This window comes from Sceloporus occidentalis, unplaced genomic scaffold (assembly GCF_023333645.1).
Source record: "Sceloporus occidentalis isolate IW3139 unplaced genomic scaffold, rSceOcc1.0.p SCAF_6, whole genome shotgun sequence".
NCBI classification, from domain to species: Eukaryota; Metazoa; Chordata; class Lepidosauria; order Squamata; family Phrynosomatidae; genus Sceloporus; species Sceloporus occidentalis.
Window position 1 is genome coordinate 22,558,196 of NW_028316986.1, and position 19,100 is coordinate 22,577,295.

The window sequence follows — 19,100 nt, forward strand, 5'->3', positions numbered from 1 at the left end:
GCTTTTTGAATGGACATGTGTGCATGCGATGGCACAAGCAACAGTGTGTTCCCACTGAGAAGAAGAGGACTTAGGGTCCTGCGTTTATTACTATCCGTGGAGGGATCTGGAATGGATCACACGCAGATACCAACGGCGCACTGTACCTAGCACAGAATACACAGAAAGAAAGACAGTCTTATAGGAAACTCATTAACCTCGGGCTAAAAATTACCACCACTATAAAAAAGTAAACTAATGATGACAATATACAATTAATGTCATCGCTCACTTTGACTAGTGGTAATGCTAAGCTAAGAGTTGTGTATGAACTGATAATAACTTCTGGTTTCTAACCCTCCATAAAAAACAAATCTGGTAGCCAACCCTCCATTGTCTCCCTCTTAAAACAAAAGGTATTATCCTGGTGCCTCAATATGCCTTCCTCGCTCCCTTACTAGCGTTAACTGGTTTTACAAGTGTAAAGTAGCCAGGCTTCTGCAGTGGGGTCATTCCTAGGTTTTAATATACAATGAAATAAAATCCTCCAATAACAATAATAAAAAATAATAAAAAATAAAAAAACCAATGAATAAGGCGATAATATCAAATCATACCAAACTAGCATGACCAATACCTCCACTAGACATCACAGCCACAAATATAAGCATAAGTACTACACGCTCCAGATACAGCAAATGTTTCGAGACCAAAGAAGCAAAGGGCTATAATATACCATGATGCAAGTGTGAAGCACACAGACATTGACCGCTGTCCCTTTCCTGTTTGCAGAGGAGATGTCAAGCATTCTGATAACTGTGTATCAACTACAGTGGGCCTTTGATATCCGCTGGGGTTTGGTTCCAGGACCCTCCCTGGATACCAAAATATGTGAATGTTCAAATCTCATTAAATATAATGAATAATAAAATGGTGTCCCTTATATAAAATGGCAAAATCAAGGTGTGCTTTTGTAATTTATATGTATATTATTATTATTATTATTATTATTATTATTATTATTATTATTATTATTATTCAAACTGTGGATGCTTGAATCTGTGGATTAGGAGAGCCAATTGTATGCATTTCCCCCTTCACTGCAGCTCATCCTCTAGAATCCCTGTCCCAGTTACATTAGCCTGGGAGAAGTCCTATATCTTACGTATATAAAAAACCCATACTTATATCAAGAACCCTGGCACAGAGCTGAACAGAGCACTGTACAAAATGGACAGGCCAGTATGGGTTTTTTTTTCTGATGAGGATCATATTTCCTTGCAGGTAATCCGTTAGGGAGGGGATGGGCTGTTCTGAAATCATTGGTGGGCAAGACCGTTGCTTAAAATTGTGGGTCAACTCTTTTCTCTGTCTCTCTTTCTTCCTTGCTTCCTATCATGCAGGCTATCTATAAGGAAGAGACTACTCTTGCCAGAACTAACTGTGTGCAAAAAAAACCTTGGTTGGGAACTGTGTAAACTTAAGGCAAGGCTCTCATATGTCCCTAGAGGTTGCCCATACCTGCTTTAAATATTCCACATCTTCATAAAGGTTCAAAGTGTAACAGATACCTCATTGCTAAAACTATTTCCCCAAATAGGTATAAATGCATGTTTTTGCAAGCAATTTGTCATTTGGCACTATTATTATTTGTGCTTAAAACTAAAAACTCTATCCAGGTCTCAGCCTGAAATAAATAAATAAATAAATAAATAAATAAATAAATAAATAAATATTCTACCACTAATTGTAATAATGTATAATTTTAGACAGGCTCTCTGTATGTGGCTTAACTATACATAAATAGCAATACCTACATGAATGTGGTCTACCACCACTTCCTTGACCAGCCTTTATTAGGTCACAAGTAAGGAACATGTCTCAGCATGTCAGGGGGACAAATTTCATATCCATCTTTGAAAAGTTACCAAGCAACAGTTAAAATACAGGAAGCTGTGATAACTGCATTGATGCACTAGACCCACAATGACTGTTCACATTGTGCAATACTATACATTTCTACTCCGACGTAGGTCCCACTAAATTCATTGGCACTCACTCTCAGGTAAATGGGTACAGGTCTGCAATTTTAAATCTCTTCTTTAACTTTCTAATAGCAAATGTTACAGGACATCCTCTAACTGTCTCCTCTGCATGTTCCTTTTTATCTGAATGAATCCTTTAGAAAGCAACTCCATGGCCTATTGATTCTGACTCCTGAAAAAGGCTTGTTCCAAAAGGATTTTATGGCACTACAGAGTACTGTACATATAAATTAAGCAAAAATGGCAAGTTAAAATATTAAGTAGAAGTCCTTAATGTATCCCACCTGCTTTAATATGTTTCAACAGCTCGTCCAGATTTCTTCATTCTGGGCTAAGCTCTCCACTGTCACTTATTATTATTATTATTAACCTTTATTTATAAAGCACTGTAAATTTACACAGCGCTGTACATACAACATTTTAGTCAGACGGTTCCCTGCCCGCAGGCACTTCTCTTTGCTTTTCCTTCACCTTATGCTCAGATCTAGACCTTCCACTGTATGTGCCTTCAAGTCGTCTGTCAACTTATGGCAACCTCATAAATTTCATAGGGGTTTTTTTTTTTTTGGCAAGGAATATTCAGATGTGGTTTTGCCAGTTCCTTCCTCTGAAATATAGCCTATAGCCGTGATGGCGAACCTATGGCACGTGTGCCAAAAGTGGCACTCTGGGCCGTTTCGCCGGGCACGGGGACCGGGGGAAGGAAAAACAGGCACGCGCATGCCCGTTCCTCCTTCTCCCCACCATTTTTGGACCTCCCGCTGGACAACGGGAAGGCAGAAAATGGCACTGAAAGGAAGGAGCCAGAGGCACGTGCCAGGTCCTAGGCTCGTTCGCGGCCCTTCCAGCCCCAGACCTCCCTCCGAAGAGAGAGATATGGGGCTGCAAGGAACCCGAAGGGAAGGGCCTGGGTATCCGTCCCAGGCCCTTCCCTTCAGCCCCTTCCTTTGGCCGAACGGGCTCCAAGGGGCCCATTTGGCCACAGGAAGGGGCCGAAGGGAAGGGCCTGGGATGGGTGCCCAAGCCCTTCCCTTCGGCTTTCCTTCCCTTTGGCCGAACGGGCCCCTTGGAGCCCGTTCGGCTGAAGGATGGGGCCAAAGGGAAGGGCCTGGGACGGGTGCCCAAGCCCTTCCCTTCGGCTTTTCTTCCCTTCAGCCAAACGGGCCCCTTGGAGCCCATTCAGCCAAAGGAAGGGGCCGAAGGGAAGGGCCTGGGACACGTGCCCAGTCCCCTTCTCTTCGGCTTCCCTTTCCTCGGAGCGAAAGGGTGCCTTGGAACCTGTTCGCTCTGAGGAAAGGGAGGCCGAGGAGAAGGGGCCTGGGATGCATGCCCAGTCCCCTTCTCCTCAGCTTCTCTTTCCTCAGAGCGAACGGGTCCCTTGGAGCCCATGCACTCCAAGGAAAGGGAGGCCAAGGAGGAGAGGGTGGGCGGACGCCTCCTCCTCCTCCCCTCGGGCTTTGCAAGACCTGACGTGTCCGCGGGCCTCCTCCTCCCCACAGGGCTTTTCTAGGCCTGAGGTGTCCTTCGGAGGATACCTCAGGTCTGACGAAGCCCCTCAGAGGAGCAGGGGCCACGGGCCTCCTCCTCCCCCCCCCCACAGGCCCTTCCTGGTCCCGAGCTGTCTCTGAGAGGTAGCTGGAGGCCAAGGGAAGCGGAGGAGGGGCAGGCGCGCGCCTGTCACCCTCTCCCAATCCCCCCGACTTCTAGCTGTCTCTCAAAGACAGCTAGAAGCCAGGAAAGGGCGTGGGGGAAAGCCCCGCTCCAGAGGCCCCGCCCCCAGAGGGTGGAAGCCCCACATCTGGCACTCGGCCCCACCCCCAGGGTGGAAACTCCGCCCCCGGCACGGCGACCCAAAAAGGTTCGCCTTCACTGGCCTAAAGCACCTGTTATTTGTTGGAAGTCTCCCATCCAGGTGGGGGCCACAAGTGAGAAGATCGTTTCCTCTCCTATCATATTGACTCTACTAGTAAAAAACAGAGGAACAGATCCAGCAGATCTCAATCCTTGGACAGGCATATATAGGGAGAGCACTCCTTCAAGTGTTGCATAAACTCCAACATCTCACAGATGAAAACAAGAGCACCAGAGTTCCTCTCCTCTCCTACTGCTGAGTTAATAAGAGTGCAAATTTATTTTGCTCACTGAACTCAATTTGCAACAATTGAAAGGAGGAAAGTGGGAGAAGAAGAGAGAAATTGGAACATTTTAAAAACAGCATGAAAAGTGGGACAGCAGAGGATTAATTGAAACTGTTCCTGCCAAAGCATTACATTTGGTGGGTATGGTATCACATTACTGTATTTATATTGCCAAGGAAATGGGAAATTATTCTTGTACAGTTGGACCTTCCCTTATGTAGGGGATCCATTCCGGACCCCACCGTGTAAGGGAAGTTCCGCATAAGCTCAAGCCCCATTGGAAACAATGGGGCTCGCGCCTGCGGCTCACACCCAGCGCGCTGCGGGGTGCACACCGCGGGCATACACCCCATTGTTCCTTCTGGGGCACCAAAGAAGCTTTTCCAGAGCGGCTCCCAGCGTGTGCTGAAAGCTGTGTATAGCCGTGTAACAAAAACAGTATAAGATTACATACTTTAAAACTGCAGTACCCACCCTATATAACAAACACCCCATATAAATGCCATCCCATGATTATACAGTCCTCCCTCCATTCTCGCAGTTTTGGAAATCGCATCTCTCGCTTATGTGTGAGCGGCAAACGGATGGGGAAACAATGGGGCGCATGTCCGAGGTGTGTGTTCGCGTGCTCCCGCAGCCATGCACCTGTATTCAAGCCAATGGGGTTTGAATATAAGTGAAATTCCATTTTTTTCCTGTTTTTAAATATTTATTGGTAGAATGAAATTAATAAATGTTATTATAATAAACTGATAAAAGAAAATATTGGTTAATTCGCCTTACAATAATATATAAAAACTTTTACATAATATCCCCCATACATATAATATATCTCTTTATATTCCATTCTTCTAAATCTAGTTCATATTTCTTTTCATCATATACTTTTCATAGTTCCCCCCTCCCCCCGTTTCCCCCTTCCCCCAAGTGCTCCCCATCACCAGAGCCTAATATCTTCTTATTACTCTACCTCCAGAATTGTAACTCTTCCTCTGGTGGTAAGACACCTCCTTCTTTCACTAAAACCTTTTGTACAAATGTTTTCCATATTGCTTTGAAATCATTTCTCTTGATTATTCCTCTTCTAAACTTAATTCCACTAGTTAACTTATCATTAATTGCTATTTGCCATATCTCTCTATACCAATCTTGTATTTGTAAATCTCCCTGGTCTTTCCACTTTTTTGCTATCATTAATCTCGCCGCTGTTAATATATTTGTAATTAAATCCTTTATAACTTGGGTGCAGTTAGTTTTATCATATAAAGATAATAAAGCTATCTTGGGACAAAATTCTAAATCAGTTTTTGTTATTTCTTTTATCTCTTCAAATACGATTTGCCAAAATTTCCTTACAGTTCTACAACCCCACCACATATGCATATAAGTGCCTATCTCTTGACACCCTCTCCAACATAACCTTGAATAATTCTTATTTATATAACTTAACCTTACAGGCGTTAAATACCATTTCCAAATTATTTTATAATAATTCTCCTTTATTCGTATAGAATAAAATTTTAAATGGCATTGATTCCAAATTTCCCCCCATTCGTGGATGTTTATTTTTTGTGCTAAGTCCTCCTCCCATGTTGCCCTAAGATAATCTTCTTTCTCATTATATTTTAATAATAATTTATATATTTCACTTGTGACCCCTTTCAAAGTTTCCTTTGCCTCTATACTTTCTCTTTGCCTGATCAAATGTTCAAATTTTGTATATTCTTTAATCTCTCCAATATTTTTCTAATAATTTTTTGTCCATTGTTCCAATTGAATACAATTATACCAAGTTAATTTTGATCCTTGCAATTTCTCCTTTATTTTCCCTTTCTCCCTCATTATCTTCATCCATTCTTTTATCCTATATATTTCTTGACCTTTTACCAATTTCCCTAATTCTTCCTTTAAATTTATTGGAATTTTTTTAGCATTATAACTGGTGTTAATGGTGAGGTGGCTGGCATTAATTTTTCTTTATTTTTTCCCCAAATTTCTAGTATATTCTTTAAAAGGGGGTTTTCTATTTCCTTCATTTCTTTCATAGTAAATTCTTTAAAATATATATTTTCCAATTTTTCCTCTATTCCTGTTGTTTCCATCTCTAACCAATCTAATTCCCCTTTCTCTATAATTCCATCTATAATATTTCTTATTTGGTTTGCATTACAGTACAGTTTTAAATTTGGGAGACCCAAACCTCTTTCTTTTTGGGGTTTATACCAATATCTTTTATTAATCCTTACTTTTTTATTCCCGTTACAATAATTATTCACTAATACTTGCCAATTTTTAATTTCAACATCTGATATTTGTGTTGGCAACATCCTGAACAAAAGGTTGATCTTAGGCAGAATTTTCATTTTTATTAATGCAATTCTACCGAACCATGATAGTTTGACATTTTTATATTCTTCTAATTTCTTTTTAATTTCTATTCTTAATTTTTTATAATTCTGATCCTCTAATTTTTGTAAATTTTTTGTAATTTTTATTCCTAGATATTTATCTTTTACCTTTACATCTATCTTTTCATCCTTTAAAAATTTCTGTTCTTCCGTTTTTGAATAATTAAACAACATTAGCTCTGATTTATTCCAATTAACTCGTAATCCTGTCATTTCTCCAAACTCCTTTAAATGGTTTTTCACATTATTCATTTTTTCCAAGGGGTCTCTAATTGTTAATAAGGTGTCATCTGTAAATAAACTTATCTTATTCAGTTTTCTCATCCCAATTCCTTCCAAATTTTCATCCTCCCTAATAATATTTGCTAATATTTCAATAATTATTGCAAATAAAACCGGGGAACGAGGGCATCCTTGCCTTGTACCTCTAGAAATTGAAATTTGTTCTGTTATTCCATCATTTATTGTTACTACTGCTGTATTATTTAAATATAACTGGTCTATCAATCCTCTAAACTTTTCTCCCATACCTAATTTCTTTAACGTTATTTTTAATGCTGGCCATTCCACACAATCAAAAGCTTTACAAATATCTAATGCCATTATTCCTGCTTTCTGATTTTTTCTATTATATTTATTTTATTCAATACTCTTCCTATTAAATTTGACATTTGTTTTCCTTGTACAAATCCACATTGATCATTTTGAATATATTTATATATAAACATATTCATTCTTTTTGCCATTATGGCTGTTAATATTTTAGCGTCCTGATTTATAAGGGATATAGGTCTATATGAGCCTGGGTCTGACAAATCTTTATCCGGTTTTGGAATCAATATTATCATTGAATGGTCCCATGATGGTGGGATCCTTTCTCCATTTAAAATTTTATTGTATAATACTTCTAATTTAGGTATTCAAACCTTTTAAAAAGTTTTATAATATTCTGGCCCCAATCCATCCATTCCTGGTGATTTACCTCCTTTTAACTTATCTATCACTTCTATTTCTTTTTTTGAAACCGGTTGTTCCATTATTTCTTTATCCTCTTCCTCTATTTTTATTCTCCAATATTTCTCTATATATTCCTCAATTTTATCCATTGAACTATCCCCTGCTGTATATAGATCTTTATAGTATTCTTCAAATATCCTTATCTTTTCTTTCATCAACATACATTTTTCCCTGTTTTATCCTTTATAACCCATATCAAATTTTTCTCTTTCTTCTTTTGTGTTAATCTTGCTAACATTTTTGAATTTTTGTTACTATATTCAAAAAACTCCCTCCGTAAATATATCAAATTTTTCTGGATCTGATCTATCTCTATCTTCTCTCATTCCTTTCTTTTTGCTTGTAATTTTATATATATATATTTTACTTCTATTCTTTATATAATCATTATTTAATTTTTCAATTTCCGTTTCCAGTTTAATTTTCCTCTCTACCTTTTGTCTCCTTACCTTGCATGTTTCCCTAATACAAATCCCTTTTGCCACCGCTTTCATAGTATCCCATAATAAAGCTTGAGAAATCTCTCTATCATTAATATCCCATATAATCTGCCATTCTTCCTCTATTTTGTTCACTATTTCTTTATTATTAAGTACAGTATTCTGGTGTCTAACCTCCATCTTTTTGCTTCTCTATAATCTTTTTTAATTATAAAATTCCATTTTTGCAAGGGAATCCGAAACGGATCCTGCACAAAAAAGGAGAGGCAACTATATATTGGAAACCTGCCTGAATAAAAACATTTTGGCTTGCTGATGAAAAGCAAGCAGGGAGGGGGCCAGTTTAAAGCAAGGATGAACATTATGTTGTTTGTTATTGTTGTGTACCTTCAAGTCATTTCTGATTTATGGCAACCCTAAGGCAAGCCTATCAAGTTGTTTTCCTTACAAGATTTGTTCAGAGAGGATTTGTCTTTACCTTCCTCTGAGGCTGAGAAAGAATGACTTGCACAGGATCACCCAGTGGGTTTCCATGGCTAAGCAGGATTCAAAATCTGGTCTCCAGAGTCCTAATCCAACAATCAGACCAATACACTATATTGGGTCTCAGGCTTTATACTCCACCAGCGTTCAATAGGATTTCAGTCTAAATATTTATGCATGGCCGCCATTTATACTCTCATCTAATTTATCAAAAACAGTGTGATTTGCCGAAGGTCATTTAGTGTTTCCATGGCTGAGCAAAGATTTGAACCCTGGTGTCCTAGAGTCCCAGCCTAGCACTCAAAACATTATACCACACTGGTTCAGAAATGTACAGAAGGCAAGTCTTTCTCTGTAACTACAGCAATGTGCTACAAAGCTTAATTGGGTTTTTTTTTTATTATTAACATCAGTGAAAACTGTGAGAATTTGAGTATTTTAGTTGTCCTGTTTGTTTTTTAATGCAGGTTGTAGCTGAGGGGACATAGAATATCCCCTCTTCCATCCAGGCTCACATTGATACTTGAAGTGTAAAGATCGGTTCACCTCTCATAGAGAGGTGAAGTAACAAAGGAACAGGACTAACATAGGTTAGGCCTGGAACAGACCACCAAGAAATGGTGGCCTGCCGGCGGCCTAGTTTCCTCTACAGGGATGGCGCAGCCCCCAAACGGGCCCCATTGTTATGCCGCCGCACCGCACTAGGGTTAGGGACCATGTGGTTGCCACATGGTCCCTAACCGTAGGATCGGCGCCAGTACAAAAGGCCAGTGTGTACCGTGCCTGTGATTAGTGCTTCTTAAGCTACCTGATGTGGTGGACATACAGTTTCCCAGAGACAGACACCTGATTTGTGTCCATTGCCTACTACAGTTTCTTTCATTACTTGTAACTTTCTGAGGACCGATAGCCAATGGCCAGAAATACCACTGTAATTAGCACGGATCCTAGATCCTATGACATATGCCCTCTTCCTTTTCTCAAAAGAAAGAACAAATAGGCTGTACTTCTCTCATTTACATAGATCATGTATTCACAAAAACAGGAATAGGGCCTTTTTGTGCCATTACGATGACTTTGCCACAGAAAAATTGGCTACTTGCATTATAGGAAGCAGAGCCAAAACAGCTGCGGGACAGCCAGAAAAAGCATGGAATATGATTCCTCCCAAAAGGAAACTTCAGTATTCTGTACTCCTTAAAATGTGTGTTTTCAAATAAGAAAACTCTGCTCCCTTACACTCGTGAAAATGCAGCGCTTCAGATTTAGTAAATAATTTGTTGTTGCTGCTGTGTGCCTTCAAGTCGTTTCAGAGTTATGGTGACCCTAAGGCGAACCTATCATGGGGCTTGCTGGGGCTGAGTGTGTGACTCAACTAAAGTCACCAAGTAGGATTCCATGGCTGAGGAGGAAATCAAATCCTGATCTCCAGGGTCACAGTCCAATACTCAAACCATGAACACATATACAGTATGATAATAAACTAACAGCTCTTAAAAACTTTTATTGGATTATGTCCATGTAATTTTTCCCAACTTAATAAGAACAAAAACAACATATTTACAATATGTTGTAAAATACAACATATTTACAAAGTATTGTAGTGTGTTCTTATATATGTATATAGCTTGCAATATGTTCTCTATAAATGTTAGTCACACACAAGCTTTTCTTTGTCAAAAGCAACTGTAATTTCTGAGATTCAAGAGAAGACTAAACAGTCTGTCAAAATCTTGTACCATTTTCTCTCATCAAATAACAATGGACAAGGTGTGGCATTCATGCCTATAGGGGAAAAATATAATTTCATTCCTTATACATATTCTAGATTCTTCCTGGAAACCTTCCTGCCTCTTTGTACAATGCATATGCTGTTGTGATCTCAACCTTCGCTAGAAGCAAACATCATTTTATTGTAACTAAGAGGATGTATCTGTCAGTTATTAGATCTTATAAGTATTGATCAAATGCCAGCTAAAGTCACAGACTTACTGCAAGCTCTGGATAATTATTAGTTCTTAGACCTGCACTCGGTAAAAATAGGAACTGTACTGATTTACCTTCCCGGAAAAACAGGGATATTTTGCACCAAAAATCAGACAGACTGTTGCTCAGACCACTGATCACTAGAGTCCAGCTCTTCTAACTGGTAGTAGCTCCCTGGGATTTTAGGTGGGGGCCCTTTCTTATAACCTATTATCTCCCAGGTTCTCACATCTACAGAAACACAAAGCATGTGCTATACCACTAGGTATGGTCTTTCCCCAAGATATCACGCTTTTGTTCTGCAAATGTATTTAGCTCACTCTTTCCTAATTAGTTCCCCAAGTCCAAGAAAACAAACAACAGAGTGGAGTCTGGAGGCTCCCAATGCATCCTACTACTGAAATTAGGCAGATCTGACCCTGCAAGCTATCCAAATAGGCAACCATCTCAAAGAAAGAGTGGGATATATAATAACAATAGCATTAAGATAGTGAAAAAGAGGCTTATTTACCTCTCCCTATTGTTTCAATAAATACCAGGACAGTTTCTGAAGTCTAGCTCAGCATGCTGCAGACAGATAATAATCATTGCCTAGAGCAAACACTGTCTAGCACAACTGTTTAGAGCAACCATACTCCCTCTAAGACAAAGTCTTTGCTCCTGTAAGACCTCTGAGGAAGAGAGAAGCCTGACAGATGCAGCTCTTTCCAAGGTAGTGTTGCAAAGGTGGGGGAAACATGACCGACCTGATATCCTGTCTCAGAGCCACAGAAATCTAGTGTCTTTAGAAATGTGGTCAACCTATACAATACCAAACAATACCTTAATAGAAAGCTTAATAGAAAGTTATTTGCCATCTCCCTACCTTCCATTTCCTTCCTGTGATTTCCTCTGACACTGATGCAGGTCACAATAAAAGTGTAAACAGGCAGCTTGTCCTGGGAATAATAACCACCCTTGGTCTCATGTCAGTCCTGTGCCCAAAAGGAACGAAGGAGGAGGAAGAAATGAAGGGATAGTATTTTCCCACACTTCATAGCCACTTATGGTTTTACTGTCTCTTAAAAAAAAAAAAAAAGGGGGGGGGAGAAATACATTTTCATAAGAAAGTGGTGGCGAGGAAAATTATAAACAGAGATTAAAACAGGGCCCAACTTTTTTTAAAAAAAGGGAAAGAAAGTGTTGGATGGCAACTGATAAACAAACAGAGAAAAATAGCAAAAAAAAAGAAAAAAAAAGCTCTTTTCTGGTGAACTTGTCGAGACCTTTGTGGAAAAAAGGCCTGAGAAATATTTTTCCCTCATGGGAACTCTGAGGATCAATCTTTCCCACACTGAAATCACTACCAGGACTTTGGGTGACTTCTGTGAAATCTTTACTAGGCTCTTCAATGGAGAAAACAATTCCCTTATTGCTTATGCGAAAGAAACCCAAATGCAGTAGTAGGAGTACATCTTAAATAAAACTGAAAATATTGCTGATTAACATGAGGTGAAAATATATGAATGTACTGTACAGTTGATTTGCATTGAGATAGGCCACTAGTTCGTCCTAACCACTACTCCCTACTCTGTCAGTAACTATGGAATTCTGGGATTTGTTGCCTTGTGCCTTCTCTGTCAGAGAACTCTGGTGCCACAACAAACTACAATTCTCAGAATTCCATACCATTGAGCCATGGCAATCAAAGCAGTGTCAAATGCATTATTTCTGCAGTGCAGATTAGACCCAAAAGAATAGCAATAGCAAAGATCCTTTGAATAAATCTTGCCAAGAGAACTCTATGATAGGGTCACCATAAATTGGAGACTAGCTGAAGGAGTATGGCACCAACAACATGTGTGGCATGCAGAAAGTCCCAGGATCAACTCCTGGCAACTCTACTGAAAAAGATGAAGTAGCGGGTACTGGGGAAAGTACTCTCACTGCTTGAGACCCAGGAGAGTATCTCCACGGAGGAAAAGATGTTAAGGAAAATGCAACATGGGATATACAGTAGAAGAAATAAAACATGTATGTGAGAGTCACAGTGACTAAGCAAAAAGCAATTAAGAAGCCACACAGGTGAAAAAGCTAATGCAATTTAGAAGTCCTGAATGTCAAGGACAGAATTGTAGAATGATTAATTGGAAACACCTGAGATTCATTAAGTGTACAAGGTGAGATGATGAAATTCTTAAGTATGGGTGGAACTATGAGAACCAATCAAAATGAATGTACACGCCCACTGGGTGGAAACTGACTAGTGAGTGGTGTTTAACAATGGCTATAATAATTGCTATGTTTGCCAATGTATTTTGTAGGTAGTTGGAGTGTTTTGGGAGTATTGGAGAGATTGTAATTTGTAGGGCATATAGTTTATGTATCTAGTAGAATAAAGTAGATCTTTTGTACAAGACTACTGAGTTGTCTGGTGTCTTGAGTGAAGATACAAGAGCCAGCAGGATCCTGGAGAAGTGTGAAGACTTCTCAGGAAGAAGAGTGAGAAGGCTTGGAGAGTTTGTCAGGGTCTTCAGCCTATTCTCTGAAACTCTGCTGCTTTGGAGAAAAGCACTAACCACTGATCAAAGCTGGTCAGCTCCGCTGCATAACAAGGTGATGAGTTAGAGCCAGAGGTGAAGAGCTACAACTCCCATCATCCCTGACAAAAGAAATGTCCCCACTCCATTCTCACACTGACTTATTAATATTATGTATGGGACCAAACAGGCGAAACACACGTACAATCTGCACTCCAGGGTGATTCTGCAAAGTAAAAAGAATCCCTGTTTGCCCTGAATCAGGCCAGAGACTCTATAGAATCCACTGAGCTTGCGAACTGCCTGCCAGTGTAGGAATGGGGGAAGAGAACTGGTGGGCGAGCAGAAGAGGTCAGGATCAGGCACCCTGGGGCAGGTGAGCTCCTGACTTCCCAGAAATTCTGCCACAGCACTATTCACATGGTTTCTCTGCTAAATCCTGTGTTTTAATGGGACCATTGCCAGGAAAAGAAGGGGGGAGTGTGCAGACAACACTGCCAGTATAGGTTTATTGTGGGTGCTGATTGTTCACATAGCTCATCCTCATCATGAATCTGGAAGCCCTGATGGTAAGCTGGGTTTTCCTGTCATTGTAGACATGGTCCAAGAATAGGGCATTCCACAAGTGGGTGTTGCAAGTAAGAATGCGATCTCCCCTGTCCTCCTTTACTGATGGAACAGAGGTGAAGACTGTTCTAGAAGATCTCAGTCCTTGGGCAGGCAGTCATATACAGGGAGAGACACTCCTTCAAGTGTTGCATATTCTCCAGCATTTCACAGATGAAAACTAGGGGACTTGTGGTCCAAGCAACATCAGTGTGGTCAAGATGGCAAATGTTATTAACAAGGAAGGAAAAATAAAGCTAGGAGAAGCTGCTGCAATTTGTTTTTGCCTGAACCTACTGGGAAGGGCAAGACTCTGCCTCATCAAAGTGTGGTCAAAATGTTAAAATGGAAATTTTCATCCCATTAACAATGGTAAAGCTGTCATATTTCTGGATAGACTGACTCATGATGAAGAAATGGCACTGCTTGGAATCATAGTATTTAATAATAAATTATTTCCTAGACACTTTTGGGACTTGTAGTAGCAATCCCAGGATAGCCAAATCCTCCAAGATGACAATCTGAGGATGAGAAGGTGCAGATAGCAGATCTGGTGTGGAGCCTGTTCTAGCAGGCATTGGATCACTGAGAGATGCAAGAAGTGACCATTGGCCAAGCAAAGAAGAGTTGCACATATGGTCCAAAATGCTTCACTAGAATGTAATCTGTGATGTCCTGCCAGGACTGATTGACTTCCCCCTGCATTTTCTTTCGTGTTGGTTCAGGCCATAGATTATTTTAGTATAGAAAAGTTCATTGTATTAGTTTGTGGGAGGAGCTGTAGGTTTCCCCTGCATTATTTCCAGGTTTGGTTTGCCCTTTCCCAGCATGCTCTGCTGTAGCTAGAGGTTTTTAGTGGGGGAGCAGTTTTTGCTGAGAGCGAGCAGAGAGCTGTCTTTTGGTGGCAAGCAGGCCCAGACAGCTGGAAAGGGCATTTCTTACACCTCAGCCAAATTAGTTACCAGCTCAGCCAAATTAGTTACCAACTCAGCCGAATTAGTTACCATCAGCAAGTGAATAGAAGATTTCAGGAGCTGAAAGACCCTGCACCAGCTCCATTGAGTGAGGAGAGCAAACCATCAGACCCAGAAAGATTACAACCTGAAGATTGCTGCAACTGTAAAGTACCTTTTGTTTAGAGCTGGGGAGGAGAAAACTCTTTATTTTGTCCTTTAAATTAAATTTCCCCCCTTTTAAACTTTACATTCAGCTTCAGAGCCTTTTTTGGGTAGAAGAGTTTGATCTCACCAGGGTACCGGCGTTGCACACCCAAACCTGCCACCACCTTTAGTTGGGTGTGTCTTCATATAATCCAAGCAATCATCCTTAACCTTTACTATTGTCTTCATCATTAATGATACTGAAGGAAATAAGTAGAGCAGAGGATAGTTCCAACATTGCAGAAAAGTGAATGAAAGCCTGTCACTGCTCTGTCCACCACTGCTTTGCATTGTACACGGAAGCAACCAAGTCTACCTTGAGTATGACCCACCAAAGAGACCACAACTGATGAATACATTAAGACTTAGTAAGTCACCTAAAACATTCTGCTGACCTGAAAGGTAATAGCTATTGGAGGGATGTGATTTTGTATGACCACTCCCAGAATTGCAGATTAGTTGAAGCAACCATCTGGACCTGGTACTTATTTACATGTTTGTTGATTTAACATGCATCGTGTTGTCTGTTGTGATCTATACAGTAAGATCCTGTTTAATGTGCGGGATACATTTTGGGACTGTTCATGTATAATGAAAATTGTGGATAATCAGGAATGCTATTTTTCTTACCCTAAATGAATGACATCTTGGGGTTTTGGTGGAAGCATACCATAGAATTGTGCTGGAGGACCCAGAAATGCCTAAAGAAGTGTTCTCTCTAGGCATTTCTAGGTCTTCCAGCATGATTCTGTGAATGCTTGTGTCAGAAGTTGACTGTGACAGCATGCAGATGCAATTAATGGGCCGGTAGTGTACAACAAATCAATGTGATATAATGCATCAACACGAAGGAGCACGAGCAGCATGAAGTAGCACGACAGATCTGCAGCTCTTCATTGATAAGTGAAACTACATTAAATGAATTCACATTTAATGGGATCTTACTGTACTACTTTGTGAGACAAAATGTGTGCAAAAGCTTCAAATGCCTTGAAAATTACCAGGGGGTTAGGGTGTTTATGGGTAGAAGAATGAAGCAGAACGAAACACAAATAAGACTTCATCTGGGCTACCTTGGAAACATGCTTGCATATCTTTAGAATTGTGTGCCTTGGTTCCAGGGACTTTCTTTCAGAAAAACAAGCTGATACAGCCCAAGTTAAATCAGTAGCACCTTTTGACAGCATGGCGTCTGGAAGTAGTCTGTAGAAGGCCATGACAGCTAACCTGTAAAGGTAATCTAAACATCTGGTTAGGAATGTTAGTTGGATGGGAAGTTACTCCAGCACATGTGCAATATAAGAGTGACCAGGCAACCTGTATGGTACTGTATTAGAATGTATAAGCACTGAGCTCAGGGCTTTATTCTGTTCATATTCTGGTCTGTTCGAGTATGTGACAGAAATGAATTTCTTTCAATAAAGTTGGATAAATGGGCTGTGGTGTTCATCTGCATCCCTATAAAATGGTTAAGAGATGGTGTGAGTGGGGACAAGGCTCAGTGGGATGAGAAAAAAAAGAGGCCTCAAGGTTTTAAAAAAAGATTTGTTTTTTTAATTTTAAATTAATTTTTTTAAATATTTAAAAATGTTTTCCTCATTCTTTTAAAATTTTCTTTAAAAGCATTCATCTCACCAAATTTTCACCATAACCACATGAAACTATGTACATGCATATATATATTTAGCCTGTGCGTATGATATTGTAATTTAAAGGTGTAATTTTAACTTTGCTAGTTGTTTATGTCACAGCTATTGCCATTACATTCATATGAGTAACATTATGACAAAACATTACTAAGGATTCTGTATGGTGTATAATAGAAGGAGATCAATGTGAGTTACTGCACAGGTGATGACAACTCCAGTGATGCCACTGCTTCCAGGCAAGTTTTGGATTTAAAGTGAATTCAAATAAAACAAAAATGTTCATTAAAAATATAACTTCAGAAGACGAACATGAATTGATTTGATTATCTCTCCAACTTTAAAACAAACAAAAACAAACAAGCTTCATTTATATACCACTTCATATCGCCTAAGCAGTGTCTAAGTGGTTTACAACTGTAAGCTAATTACAATCTGGGTGCTCATTTTAGCGACCTCGGAAGGATTCAAGCCTGAGTCAAGCTTGAGCCCTTTTGCTGGTCTTGAACTCGCAACCTTATGGTTTTGAGTGAGTGGCTGCAGTACAGGCATTTAACCACGGCGTCACCAGTAAAAAAAAGGATAATTTTCTATTTCAAAATAACTATGAAAAAATTAGGAATAAATTAAAAGAGATGTAGAAAATGGGTAAACTTAAATGTATCCTTGACACTGCAGTAATAAAGGCAAATGTTCTTTTATTTATTTATTTATTTATTAAAATAAAACTTTTATTTTATTTTCAAACAGTTCCCTTTTTAACAAATGGAATAAACTTTGTGTAATGATAGAAGGGAATTTCCAGATTTATCTGGCAGGCAATGAAACCCAGAATAAAATTCAAAACATTATGTGATGCTAAAGAGAGGGGTGGGCTAGAACTTCCTAACACTGGATTATACTATACTATACTAAAGGACAAAGTTTGCAGTTTGGGAGTACTCCTGGATTCATCTCTACAGTTATCACCTCAAGTGGATGCTATGGCCAGGAGTGCTTGGTACCAGCTTCGGCTGATACTCCAACTGCGTCTCTACCAGGACCAAAAGGACCTTGAAGCAGTGGTACACGCACTGGTAATCTCTCAGTTAGATTTCTGTAATGTGCTCTACCTGGGGCTGCCTTTGTACCAAGTTCGGAAGCTTCAGCTAGTCCAAAATGCAGCAGCCAGAGTGGTCACTGGAACCTCAAGGTCAGACCACATAACACCTGTATTAAAATCTCTACACTGGCTGCCAATTAGCTTCGGGGCCCAATACAAAGTGTTGGTTATTACCTTTGAAGCCCTACATGGCTTGGGCCTGAGTTACTTGAGGGAACACCTCTCCCTACATAATCCACCCCACACTCTCAGAACAACCGGGAAGAATTTACTTGAGCATCCCAAGGTGAGATTAACAACTATTCACCAAAGAGCATATGTATACGGCAATGGCCCTCACGCATTGGAACAATCTCCCGGAAGAGATCTGACTCATTTCTACCTTGGATGCCTTTAAGAAGGCCCTGAAAACTTACCTCTTCTGGCAAGCATACCCCTCTGATTTTCTATAAAGAATTCCGCCTCTCGAACAGAAGTCTATTTCAGGATGTTTGCATATTGTATTAAATGTTTTTAAATAGCATACTGTTTTATATTATGATTTTAAATTGTTATTAGAATTACTGTTGTATTGCTGATTTGTACATTTTGATTGTAATCGTGCTTCGATCCATTGGGAGAGGCGGGAAAACATAAATAAAACCTATTATTATTTTTATTATTACTATGCAGCTTGCTGTTTTAGGTGGTGGAAGGAATGGATATTCCTAAGACACAAGAGACTTTTAGAACTTGAAGGTCCTGATTGAAAATATGGGTGGCATGCTTAATTTAAGGCACATACTGCATTTAAAAAGTTAAGGCACATGCTACGATTCTAGGCCTCATCAATAGAAATATAGTATCTAGATTGAGCGAATAGTACCACTCTATTCTGCTTTGGTCAGACCTTACCTGGAATACTCTGTCCAGTTCTGGGGCCCGCAATTCAAAAAAAATGTTGAGAAGCTGGAGTTTGACAGGAGGAGGGCAACCAAAATGGCAAAGGGTTTGGAAACCATCCCTATGAGGACTTAAGGAGGAGTATGTTTAGCCTGGAGAAGGGAAGGTGATATGATAGCCCTACTTAAATATTTAAAAGGATGTCATATTTAAGATGGAGCTAGTTTGTTTCCTACAGCTCCAGAGAATAGGACCCAGACCAATGGATACAAAATTACAAGAAAAGGGATTCTACCTCAACATTAGGAAGAACTTCCTAACATTAAAAACCTTTTGACAGTGGAACACACTCCCTTGAAGTGTGTTGAACTCTCCTCCTTTGGAGATTTTTAAACAGAGGCTGGATGCCCATCTGCCAGGGGTACTTTGATTGTGTCCTCCTGCATGGCAGGGGGTTAGACCTTATTGCTCATGGGGTCTCTTCCAACTCTATGATTCTATGAAAAATTACCACATTAGAAATGGTCTTTTGTGAGTTTGGCCTAAGTATAAGCAGAACGTATTGGTCACTTCACCACAAGAAACATTTCAAAGGGAAGAATGGATTAAAAGTTGAAGGTAGTCATTATATGATATTGGTATTTGGAACAAGATAATTGGGAGCGTAAATCAAGAAAGATGCTACTCAA

The 19,100-nt window shown here is 39.8% G+C and overlaps 1 long non-coding RNA gene across 3 annotated transcripts in view; it reads right to left on the reverse strand.

Annotated features, from left to right (window-relative positions):
- LOC149310492 (uncharacterized) overlaps positions 1–11,545 on the reverse strand; it is a 262,852-nt gene extending 251,307 nt beyond the window's left edge. For all 3 annotated transcript variants that reach the window (XR_016281673.1, XR_016281672.1, XR_016281674.1), the window contains exon 1: positions 11,362–11,545. This is a non-coding gene — a long non-coding RNA (uncharacterized LOC149310492). The remainder of the gene's footprint in view (positions 1–11,361) is intronic.
- Positions 11,546–19,100: the final 7,555 nt, after the last annotated feature.